The sequence below is a fragment of the Biomphalaria glabrata genome, chromosome 8 (assembly GCF_947242115.1).
Source record: "Biomphalaria glabrata chromosome 8, xgBioGlab47.1, whole genome shotgun sequence".
In the NCBI taxonomy this organism is placed as follows: Eukaryota; Metazoa; Mollusca; class Gastropoda; family Planorbidae; genus Biomphalaria; species Biomphalaria glabrata.
This window is the reverse complement of record NC_074718.1, coordinates 28,394,372-28,407,642: the sequence shown is the minus strand read 5'-3', so window position 1 is coordinate 28,407,642 and position 13,271 is coordinate 28,394,372. Positions and strand designations below refer to the sequence as shown.

Below are 13,271 nucleotides of genomic sequence, written 5' to 3'. Positions count from 1 at the left end.
GAACATTGTGTGAGCAATTTAGATTCGAGAAAAAGAATTGAGCTTTTGTCTTAATGAACGCCCCTGAACTATTTCTACTTTCTAGGTTGAAATCAGGATATGCTTGAAGAGTGGCCTTATCGGGACGCTAGGATATGGTCACTAATCAAATTCTTTTGTTCTTAGCAATAAGCTGATACTTAAAGAAAAAAAAAACAACAACTCCTATATACAACTTATAGAGCGATTACTTTTCTTTTAATTATTAATCCCTAATCTCTTAATCACTATGAATGTTAGATTAAAAAAAAGGAACATTTCTTTTACCATACCACACCCCCTCCCATCCCCTCCCGAGAAAGAATCCTGGCTTAGCGATTATATAGATCTACTAGACTTTATAAAACTTCAACAAAAGTCCTTCGACCCAGACTTAGAAGACGATTCGTGTTCCTGTAAATTAATTTATTAAACTCTTGAATGAAGAATGCCTACATGTGGAAATACCCGAAGACGTCTAGTCCGATCAAATTGAATATTTTGTAGTTCTCTAGCCAAATTTAAATCAATTTTTTACATTCGTTAAAAAAACGTATAAAAGTCAAACTAGAGTTCCCCCCCCCCCCTCCAGTGTGGTTCACAAGCTAGAGATTCTTTTCCCAACGATATACAGCAACTGTCCAATGTACAGGAAAATCGTTAGAGCCTTTTTCAAGATCCGTGTCAAGTTTTTCCACCCATCCATCCAGATGGTACCAGGTTCCATGAAGTTATGAGTTGAATAGAGGTATCTTAATGAACATAATTTGTCCATTGTTCACAATATTTTGTTTTCTCATGGAGTACTCGTTATTGCAAAGCTAATTGCAGGAAACTTAGATATATCTGTGCAGATGTGCGGGATACTTGATATAGTGTTCCCTTCTTGGAAGATATAAAGTTCTGCCCAATTCCACCTTGTTAGTTTCCCTTGTATTGGAATTGTTTCTATTGATTGGAAAGCCATGCACGTCTAAAATCTTGTTAACTTTATGAGCCACAATTATTCAATGTGCTAATGCATTTTGAGCCAATGAGTTCACCCCCTTTCTTCCTTTTGAACAGAAAGTGGTCGTTCCTGGCCAAAAAGAAAGTTACAGAAAGTTAAGCGTTAGAAGAAATATGTGTGAAAAAATATAGATAGATTTATATTCAGATTTTATTTTACAAAGGTGTTTTTATTTTCAAGGGCTAGTGGCATTGCTATGTTGTAGTATCGTCTCTACTTGTATACTATTCTAGTCGATTCTAGTCTATTCTAGTTTATTCTAATTTTATTCTAGTTCCATTACCAATAGTTGAGAAGATATAGCCCTAGACCGCACAATGTGGAGAGAGATGGTTACTCCTGGGAAGACATAGCTCTAGAACGCACTATATGGAGAGTGATGATGACTCGTAAGAAGACATGGTCCTACCGCCCTAGACCGCACAATGTGGAGAGAGATATAGCGCTATATCAGGCAATATATTTCATTCTTAACACCAAGCTAGTTGAGATGCTTTACACCCAGAACCACACAACCAGGCTCCAGGCTCCATTGCGCTTCTCTAATGTTAATAATCTATTGTTTTGTGTGTCTTTGAGCGTGTCTACCTATGTGTTGGCTACGCCCTAAAGCAAACAGAATGCCAGACAGCTGTGGCTTTGACTCATTATGCCAATGAACGGACAGTACGCCGTGACCCCCGGAAGTGAAATTAGACGATTGAAGCTACACAGGAAGGGAGAGAGCATGGTCTTCGTGAATCATAGAGCAGATAACATGACAGACAAGCTTTTTGAAAGGCAAACAGACAAATAAAAGGGAAAAAAAATTAGGGAGATGAGGGAGTAAGGAGAAAGAGCGGGAGAGAAAAAAAGAGACAAAGAGGGATGAGAAAGATTGTAGAGATAAAGGGGGAGGGCGTGTGGAGAGTGAGAGAAAGAGTGAAAAGAGGAGGAAGGAAGAAAAAAAAGAGAAGGGGGAGAGGGAAATGAAAGAGGTATAGAGAGAGAAGGGGGCGCGGTGGCTGAGTGGTTAAGCGCTCGGCTTCCGAACCTGGGGTCCTGGGATCGAATCTCGGTGAAGACTGAGATTTTGAACTTCGGGATTTTAAGGGCGCCCCTGAGTCCACCCAGCTCTAATGGGTACCTGACTTTAGTTGGAGAAAGCGGTTGGTCGCTGTGCTGGCCACATAGCACCCTGGTTGTTAACCGTTGGCCAAGGAAACAGATGACCTTAACATTATCAGTCCCATAGATCGCAAGGTCTGAAGGGGAAACTTTACTTTACTTTAGAGAGAGAAAAGTAGGAAAGAGAAAGAGTGGGGAAACTTTAAAAGTGAGAAAAAGAAGAGAGTTATCATCTAAATGGCTGGCTAGTTGTGTGGTGTTTACATCAGACTATTATAAACTCTCCCAGCTTCCATGCCCTGCTGTCTAGCAGGATGTTTGGCCGAGGACGTATTAATGAAGGCGTGTCCGAATGATATCAAACAAAGATTTGAATGTTCCGCATGGTGGAGTAGAAAACATTTAACAATCAAATATTTGAAACATTTTTTTTCATCTAATATATTGTCTTAATGAATGTTTCCCGTGTTACCCTCCTCCGTAATACATGCACTGGGTAAACTTTAGAATATCGCATCTTTCATGCTTCTAGCAAACTCATTGCGCTATGGTCCAATCTCTTTTGTGGACCAAAAGGGGGGGGGGGGGGAGATGGCTTCCGTTCAGCTCTTAAGCGCTCAGCAAACACAACATGGCATGAGTTGTGATTCGACCTCGAGCCCACTTGGTATATAGCTAAGCAGTCTATGCCACTCCGCCACACACCTCACTCATATAACTTTAAACCCCAGGAATATGATTTTAAAAAGATACCGTTTTTCGGCCTCACATTTTCGAGGTAAATTGGCCGCATTCGTCCATAGATGTATAGAGAGTCGTCTGTCCATGTGGATGTTTTGTTGATTTGAACCAGGAGAGCGTCTTATTAAATACCCTACTTGAAGGTTACATTCGACGCGGGCGACGCCTAGTGTCTATTTTAGTTCTTTTTTTTCCTTTAAAGATAATTAACACCGCCAATATCTAGTTTATGAATAACTGTCATACACTGTATATTTTCTTGGTAATCCGGAGTTGGCGTGCTACTTCTCGTGACGCACGGAGTTGACAAACTACCCAATTTTTATAGCCAGCTGACTTGATGGTGGTCTGACAAGTCTTAACCCAGACTTAAGACGTTTTGAAACGACTGGCGGAAATGATACACACACACACACACATCCACACACACATCCCTTCCCTTTCACAAGCACAATAGTGAATAGTCTCTTTCATGAAAGTCGGAAGGTCTGAGCTCATAGGTGTTTCTAGAATGGAGAAATGGTTGGGCAAGAGGTTGGGTAAGTTTGAAAGTGTCAAGAGATGTATTCACTAACTAGAATAGCCTACATACCCAAGAAATGTGCAAACAATGTAAGGATTTATAAGAAACGCTAATGCTCATTGGATGAAGCGTTACACTTGGGACATGTTAGCTCTGCGAAAAGTTAGATTATGGTTAGGGTTAGGTGAACTGCTAGATTAGGGACGTTTTAGTTGCAATGTTAGATTAACAAAATGCCAGATTAATGAAGTACTATATTAAAAAGTACTAAAATAAAAAAGTACTATATTAAAAAGTACTATATTAAAGAAGTATTGTATTAAAGAAGTACTAGATTAAAAAGAAGTACTAGATTTCAGAAGTACTAGATTAATGAAGTGCTAGATAAAGAAGTACTAGCTAAATGAAGTACTAGATTAATGAAGTGCTAGATAAAGAAGTACTAGCTAAATGAAGTACTAGATTAATGAAGTGCTAGATTAAAGAAGTACTAGATTAAAGAAGTACTAGTTTAATGAAGTACTAGATTAATGTAGTGCTAAATTAAAAAACGGTAGATTAATGAACAAATAGATTAATAAAGTGTTAGATTAATAAAGTATTAGATTAAAGAAGTGCTAGATTAATGAAGACCTAGATTTATGAAGATCTAGAATACTGAAGTGCTAGATTAAGGAAGACCTAGATTAAGGAAGTATTAGATAAATGAAGTTCTAGATTACTGTAGTGCTAGATAAATGAAGTTCTAGACTACTGTAGTGCTAGATTAATGAAGTTCTAGATTACTGTAGTGCTAGATAAATGAAGTTCTAGATTACTGTAGTGCTAGATTAATGAAGTTCTAGATTACTGTAGTGCTAGATGAATGAAGTTCTAGATTACTGTAGTGCTAGATTAATGAAGTTCTAGATTACTGTAGTGCTAGATAAATGAAGTTCTAGATTACTGTAGTGCTAGATTAATGAAGTTCTAGATTACTGTAGTGCTAGATAAATGAAGTTCTAGATTACTGTAGTGCTAGATAAATGAAGTTCTAGATTACTGTAGTGCTAGATTAATGAAGTTCTGGATTACTGTAGTGCTAGATAAATGAAGTTCTAGATTACTGTAGTGCTAGATAAATGAAGTTCTAGATTACTGTAGTGCTAGATAAATGAAGTTCTAGATTACTGTAGTGCTAGATAAATGAAGTTCTAGATTACTGTAGTGCTAGATTAATGAAGTTCTAGATTACTGTAGTGCTAGATAAATGAAGTTCTAGATTACTGTAGTGCTAGATAAATGAAGTTCTAGATTACTGTAGTGCTAGATAAATGAAGTTCTAGATTACTGTAGTGCTAGATTAATGAAGTTCTAGATTACTGTAGTGCTAGATAAATGAAGTTCTAGATTACTGTAGTGCTAGATAAATGAAGTTCTAGATTACTGTAGTGCTAGATAAATGAAGTTCTAGATTACTGTAGTGCTAGATAAATGAAGTTCTAGATTACTGTAGTGCTAGATTAATGAGGTTCTAGTTTAACGTAGTGATAGACAAATGAATATGAATACCACCTGTATTTGAATCAAAGTACTCTCACAGCTTTAGTTTGTTCATTAAATTGTCTATTTGGAATGCGACTCATTAAACTGTCAAATGTCAACGTTTTTGTTTTGTAAATCGGGAGAACATGAAAAACATTTTTAAAACTTTGATGGAATCGTCTGGCTAGTATTAAACGTGACCACACACTCAATCTCCATGTCCGTCAAGTGAACCAGTTGAAACAAACTTTCGGAACTGAACGAGCTTTGAGTTTGGCCTCACCAAATTTGTTCTTTCGCAATCATGCGTTAATGTTCTAACACTTTCAATCGAACAAGTTACTTAGTGTTACCTGACCTATGGTCCACAGTAACGTCTGTGTCTTATTTTGATTCGTATTTTATTGGTGCGAAACGTTTTAGTTATAGCTCATGTGACTTTATATCAACTTACAATTTTTTTTTTCGGGAAATTTGGGCGCAACTGAGTCCACCCAGCCTGACATTAGTTGGGGAAATGTTGTTCAAGTTTATTATACGTTCTTCTTCTTCTAGTCAGCTTTTTCCTGCTAAGCTGTAGGCTCTCTTTTGCAGTTTGTGCTAAGGAAAAAATAGCGTGCTGTTTACTTAAGGTTTTCAACCCTACCATACAGAGAGATGGTTATATTGGGCTGTAGTGGTAATATTGTCAGCCTAATATGAATTAAATTGGAGCATTTTAACAGGGTGTGATTCACAGTTTCATAAGGTAGGCGCAGTTGGTCACGTTGGTTTGTGGGATTTATTATATATTTTCAAAGAAATGCTTCCCAAGACTTGAGTTTCTAAATACTTCTGATAGCCAAATCCAGCTTCTGACCTTCACGCGTAATTTTTCATAAATCCGGTGGAAGTTTTTCTTACAAATTGACAGCAGGCCACTGTCAGCTCCAAACCAGATAGCTTCGTGCTAATGGGACTCGTCAATATTAACAATGCAACCCATCTCGAAGAAGGAAAACTCTGACCTCAAATCTCCATGTCAATATTTCCCCGAATGGATGTTCGGCTCTTGAAAATGACCAAAAGTAAAAAAACAAACATCAATGCCTTTTTGACGGAGATCTGGATAGCACAATCCCAGACATAAATCCCATGGATACTCCAGTCACAGCTAGACTCGGATGTTCTTTAACTTCAACATAAAAGCAACATAAATGACCGAAAAATTCCTTACAAATCCGGGATTATATCAAAATCTGAGGAAATCTCCAGCCTACATTAACTATCATTAACTCCAGCGTGCATTAAATACCAGGAAACCCCCAGCCTTCAAGTTCTATATTAAGAATTTAGTAGGCTACGCACACACTGGTTGACTTATATTCTCTGTATTGAGCTACAAACCAACTACCGAGTATCATCACTGCAATGAGGATTTCTGAAGTTAAAGTCATTGGAGTTATTGATGAAAGTGTTGGGAATTTCTAGTCTTGATTTTATTTTTTTACTTGTTTCGTTTCTAAGCCAAGTTTTATGAAGACACGGAACAATTAAATTATATTTTGACAAGTGAAAACATGCTCCACTCAACCGAGGACGCCTTGACGTCAGAGTTTCAACTTAACAATTATTTATTTATCTATTATTTCATTGATGTATGACTGTGAACGGGTAGCAAGGTATTTGTATACATTGCATTACACCCACCACAAAATGTAGCTTTATAAAAGCAGCATTTGACGTCGCATGAATCATTCTATAAAGAAATATAGATACATAAGTATAGAGTAAACATTGTTCTTTTGTTGGTTAATAGGCTGACTGAACTTGACTCTAATGGTTTTATCAATCCATCAAAAAAGAGGAAAATAAAAAACGTGAAATACCACTGTAGAAGTTGATACAAACAACTAAAACCCCTAGGACTCAGAGAGAGATGATTGTATAATATAAATAACTAAACTACAACTACGAATGTTTATCTAAATGAGCTCATAGCAAGTAAAGGCTGACAACGATTGAGAGCTTTCGAGGTTTCTATAAATACTCTAAATAGCCAAGAAGAAAGCCGATAAAGACTAGATAATACAACGATAACGACATGAACAATCTGGATTTAGACTTTTTAGTGTTTATGACGTCACAATGTTGGCGTCTCGACGTTTCTAAAAGACTTTTTTCTTTTCTTTCCGCTTTTTTAGTTCGCTTTCTATTTGTTTTGTTTCCATTGGCTATGGACGTATTGATGTGTCCATGGGATATCAGAGTGATTTTTATCTTGTGAAACAAGAACAATCTTCTTATGATCAGTGCTAGAAAAGGGTTTTAACAACAGAATTGTATTTCTTATTCCATACGCTGAAACAAATTCCCACAAGTGCTCCTTCTTCCCGTGTGACATTATAGAATAGAATGGGTTGCCTGAATCAGCCAGAAAACAAAACTTAGCAGAGTTGAAGTCATTGATTGACATGTACGACTAGATCGACACATAAACAGCGTAATTATCTTCTTTTTGTGAAGCAAAGACTGTAATGTATAACATAAGATAAGGTAAGATACCATCCCAAACACCATCCCAAACCAAACTCACCAACCACTAGCCAGATCCACTCCTGTTAAACCTAAATCTACTAAAATTAATACAACAGCCTCACTAAACAAACCTACTAAAGAAGTAATACCAAAATACCTTAAAACCTTAGTTATAAATTTTCAAAGCATTAGGAACAAAACAGCAGACTTAGAAATTTTATTAGAATGTGAGAAACCAGACATAATTGCAGGAACAGAAACTTGGCTGCATCCTGAAATTTATAATGCAGAAATTTTCAATAGTAATTATGAAATTTTTAGAAAAGATAGGGCTGATAATCATGGAGGAGTTCTTTTAGCAATAAAAAACACTCTTATAGCAGAAGAAATTACCTTACCTAACTCAAAAAATGTAGAATCAACATTTTGTAAAATTAATACCACCTCAACATCCCTAATAATAGGCAGCATTTACAGACCACCAAATTCTAGTTTAGAATACATGCAGGAACTATGTAATCAGATTACTACACTTAAAGAGACAAATAAAAATGCAGTTTTTTGGATTATGGGTGATTTCAACCTACCTGATATAAATTGGAAAACACTAACCATAGATAAACACCAAAACCTTAAGGACATAAATGAGCTTTTCATAGAAACTTTACACAACCTAAGTTTAGATCAAATCATTAAAAAGCCAACTAGATTAAACAACACATTAGATCTCTTCTTAACCAACAGACCTGGATTAGTAGTTGATTATGAAATTATCCCTGGTCTATCAGACCATGAGATCATAAAAATATACAGTCAGATAAAAGCAGTAGCCAATACAAAACCCAAAAGAAAAATCTTACTCTGGAATAAATGTAACCTAACACAACTACACCAAGCTGCACTAAACTTTCAACAAACATTCTTATTAGAAAAAGACATTAACCAACCAGTCGATGACCTCTGGAATTTCATTAAAAACCATCTTAAAAGCATTATAGAAAATCATATACCAACTAAATACACATCAAACAAAATAAATAAATGCTGGTTTAATAATAGACTAAAGAAGCTTTGTAAACAGAAGGAAAACCTCTATAGAAAATTTAAAGAAACTAATGCAGAAAGAGTTTACAAAAAGTATATAAAAATTAAACACTTAACCCAAAAAGTAAGCAGACAGCTGCAGAGTGAATACATAAACAATGTAATATCTAAAGATAACAACAAAAACCTATGGTCATACATTAAGTCTAAGAAAATGGAAACAACAGGCGTAGCGCCATTAAAAGATGAACATAACATAATACATAATGATAATGAAACTAAAGCAAACATTCTAAACAAATACTTTGCATCAGCATTCTCAGCCCCAGGAGACAAAGACATATTACTGAATTTGAACCAAGTAGACAACATAGAAGATATAGTAGTACAAGAAAATGGAATTCAAAAACTATTAGCCAACACCAAACCAAATAAAGCTTCTGGACCTGATGGTATTCCAGCTAGATTACTCAAAGAACTAAGTAATGAGCTAGCCCCAGTGTTCAAAATACTCTTTCAGGCTTCACTTAACCAGGGCAGAGTACCAAAGGACTGGAAAGAAGCTAATGTCACCCCCCTATTTAAAAAAGGAGAAAAATCTGACCCAGGGAACTACAGACCAGTATCACTTACCAGCATCACATGTAAAATCCTAGAACACATAATATGTAGCAACATCATAAACCACTTAGACAAACATAATGTCCTCACACCATACCAACATGGCTTTAGGAAATATAGATCATGTGAAACACAACTAATAGGACTAATTGATGATTTTTCAAAAGGTTTAGATAATAGTGAACAAATAGATGCTATCTTACTAGATTTTTCTAAGGCTTTTGACAAAGTTCACCACCATAGTTTGCTTAAAAAAATTAAAATATTTCGGCATTAATGGTCCACTGCATCAGTGGATTAAAGACTTTCTGATAGGGAGAGAACAAACTGTAATAATAAATGGCTCTAAATCAACACCGATAACAGTAAACTCAGGTGTACCTCAAGGTACAGTCTTGGGTCCACTACTATTTTTAATTTACATAAATGATTTACCAAATTGCATTAGTTCAGGAACAAAAGTCAGATTATTTGCAGACGATTGCATAATATATAGAACAATAAAAACAACACAAGACACAGATATTTTACAAAGAGAATTAGATGAATTACAGAAATGGGAATCAAATTGGAGCATGTCTTTCCACCCAGAAAAATGTCAGTTGTTAAGAGTAACAAAAAAACTAAAACAAATTAATTCCACTTATCTTATTCATGGCAAACCAGTATCACAGACTAAAAACGCAAAATACCTAGGTGTTATAATAAATGAAAAACTATCATGGAATCCACATATTGATGAAACTACAAAAAAATCAAACAAAGCATTAGGATTTATTAAAAGAAATTTCTATAAATCAAATAAGAACATAAAACTAAAATGTTACTTAACCTTGGTTAGGCCAATAATAGAATATGCATCCTCCGTTTGGGACCCCTCAACTCAAGAAAACATTAAGAAACTGGAACAGACACAAAATAGAGCAGTGAGATTCATAACAAATGAATATTCACATTTGACTAGAGCAACACCTTTAGTAAAATCACTAAATTTAGAAAGCCTTCAGGACAGAAGGCTCAAAAGTAAAGTAGCAATCATACATAAAACACTGAACCATAATCTTCAAATACAAAAACAAAATTTAATAAAATACTCTGAAAGACACAAAGATAAAGGCACATTCCTCGTCCCATATGCTAGGACAAATTTGTACAAATACTCCTTCTTCCCTAGTGCTATTAGAGCATGGAATGGGTTGCCTGAGCTAGCCAGGAAAACCAGTGACTTGGCAGAATTTAAGTCATTGGTTAATATGCATGACTAAATGCATGACGCGTAGGACGTAATCATCTTCTTTTTTGAAGTAACGTCTGTATTATATAAGATAAGATAAGAAGATAAGATAAGATAATAGGTTTTATAGTTAGGAACAATGCGCGATAGTTCAGGTTAAATTAAACCTCATGAGCAATGAGATAGAGAAAAAAGAAGAAAGAAAGAAAGAGAACGAGAGAAAGTGAGATAGAGTAAGGGAGAAGACGAGAGAAATATCCAAAGGCAGAAAGAGAATAGAATGAGATGGAATGAGAAAGAAAGAGAAAAAAGAGAAAGAGATTGTAGGAATGATGAGAGAGAATGATAGGGTGGGGGTAAATGTGGTTTGTATGAGTGCTTGTACAAGAAACATTAACATCTATTCGTTTAAAATGATTCTTGTATTGTTAGGGAGCCATATTGATAGTAGCCATTGCTTAGCCCCAATGATGAATCACCCACTATACAGTACTTGTCACATTTAGTGCCCCATCACACCAGCTTTCCCCATTAGTCGAGAGTCTCCTCATTTTGATTAATATTGATAAAAGTGTTTTGTTTACAGAGCACGTGCTTCAGTCTGTGTTCTCCTTGAGCTAAGATTTACTGTTTCCCTTTCGACGAAATCGCCGGTGAATTTAAACTAATGTCCAGACGATTTGGGTAAGAACAGAATATCAGATACACTTGTTGCTTGTCGTTTTAAATCTTTCTTTTATTCCGCCGGAATGTTTGTTTGTCCAAACATGTGCACGTTTATCTTTCTGGATTTATGGAAATCGAACAGACAACCTAGACACACAGACAGACACACTTTCGTGTCTTGAATCAGTAAAAAAACAACAACAACACATCAACATTGCCTTAGTAGAGTTCAAATCTTTAAATAATACAAAAGTAAAGTAACCCCATGGGGCAGAAGATCTGTTTCTTTGGCCGACTGTTAACGAGCGATTAGCCAGCACTAAGAGCTACCACTTTTACTTTCCACAACTACTGTCAGGGACCGAGTAGAGTTGTTTTCACTCAGGGGCGTCCTTAAAATCCCAAAATCCAAAATCCCAGCCTTCATAGAGTTTCGAACCTTCAAGCCAAGCGTTTTACCTCTCACCCACCAAGCCACATCTACATTATATGCTCGCCTACATGAAACCCGTATCTTTTGTTTGTATCATATGATATAAGTAACGCACATATTTATAAGAATGTGAATGAATGTGGATGTGATTCAATATGTGTCTATCTACAAGTCTCAAATTTGAGACCAAAAGAAAATCCGCTGTCAAGGACAGATGCAGACGGCGAAAAGAAAATCTTACCACCGGCGTACAATGGTTATGCTTGCCATGGATGTGGCAAAATATATAGGTCACTGCTTGGGCTGCGTAGCCACGAGAAATACTGCATTTCTCATTAGCCTCCGGACTCGAAGACAAGCCTTATATAGACTATATGTCTACAAGTAAAATTAGACTTATTTTTTGTATGGACATACGGTATGCTCAAAGTCAACGAAAAAAAGATGTATGTATGTATAAGTGGGGGCGCGCTTGATCAACGATTTATATAACACAAATTAAAGGCACCCACACGTAGATGAAACAAGTTAGGCAGACGTGATGGGGTGATCAACTCGGAGGGAGAAATTTGTTAAGTAGACATAGCAAGGGCCTTTATCATGCCACAGAACACACACACACACACAGAAAGAAACGTAACATTGTAACCAATATAAATTACAGAAGAAAAGAATGTAAATAAGTTCATCTTCTTACCTCAATAGATCTAGATCTACCTTATAGTTCCTACGTATGTGACTGTAACAATATGTTCATTCCAGTTGAGTGTATCTAGATCTACTTATTTTACTCTCACAAAAACATAATCCACTTAGTCTCGTAATCCTCTGTTCTAGAACACACACATCCCGCAGTAATAGTTTGTTTGGATCCATGAACTATTTTCCAGCGAGTGAACATAATCCACGGAATATCTACATCCTCACAAGGTCATCCAAAGTCAAGATTGGTTCACGCTACAAAAGCAAGAAATAAGATGAACTGGAAGATTAACTGGAATTAAAGTTGGGACTAGTTTTCAAGAGGAAATAAAAAAACAAAACCAGAACAAATAGGTGAAACGAAAAAACGCACGCGCGCGCCGTTGTTTCAAAGTATTTAGCGACTAGGACACCGATCTTTTGAGCGCGCGAACGGGGGTAGGAGTCGATGCAGACAATCATCAAAGTTATCGCCCGTCGCTTGCAAGTCGGAGGAGAATTTGTTAGAGGAGCTAACTTGAATGAAAGTAGTTCCTAAAACACACACACGACTGATGATAACAAAATGTTGGGCGGGGGGGGGGGGGAGGAATTGAAACTGGATAACTGTTATGGAGACTCTAAGCGTCCAGGGAGGAGAGATTGTTGCTGATCACTTTATTTGTCTAATATCATATGTCGTATGCCGTTATTTTACCCTCTCTCTAGCCTCTCTGCTATATAAACATTGACTGTTTTAACTTTAAGGGAAAATATATATATATATACGACATATATCAATATTATAGTGATAACAATACAAGTTGTTCATCAATATATTTTGGTACAAAGCTTATATCAACTCACTCTGTCTGTCTGTCAGTCTGTCTAGTTAAAAGTTTGAACTTGTTTTTCTCCTATTTTCCATTCTCGGATCAAGTTGAAACTCTGCACAATTATTTATTGTATCAGACAAGACATGAATCAGTAAAAAAAAATGAACCAATTATTTAATTAATTATCGATGATTAGTTATTTTGTTTGATATCAAAATAAAGGGAATAACTGCTAAATAATTAAAGATGTGCATGTATATATGGATTTAACCCCTTATTATGTTTTGGCACGTTTTTTTCTCTAACTTTCAATTCTC

General features: G+C 36.0%; 1 protein-coding gene across 2 annotated transcripts in view; it reads right to left on the bottom strand.

Annotated features, from left to right (window-relative positions):
• Window positions 1-13,271, bottom strand: part of LOC106074945 (short transient receptor potential channel 4-like) — a 276,179-nt gene that overhangs the window by 151,804 nt on the left and 111,104 nt on the right. Inside the window, exon 1 of one of the 2 annotated variants that reach the window (XM_056037382.1) lies at window positions 12,135-12,534. The exons of the other annotated variant lie outside the window; for it this stretch is intronic. The gene's annotated coding sequence lies outside the window, so the exon portion shown is untranslated. Of the gene's footprint in view, window positions 1-12,134; window positions 12,535-13,271 lie in introns of those variants that run through there. 2 annotated transcript variants of the gene reach the window in all.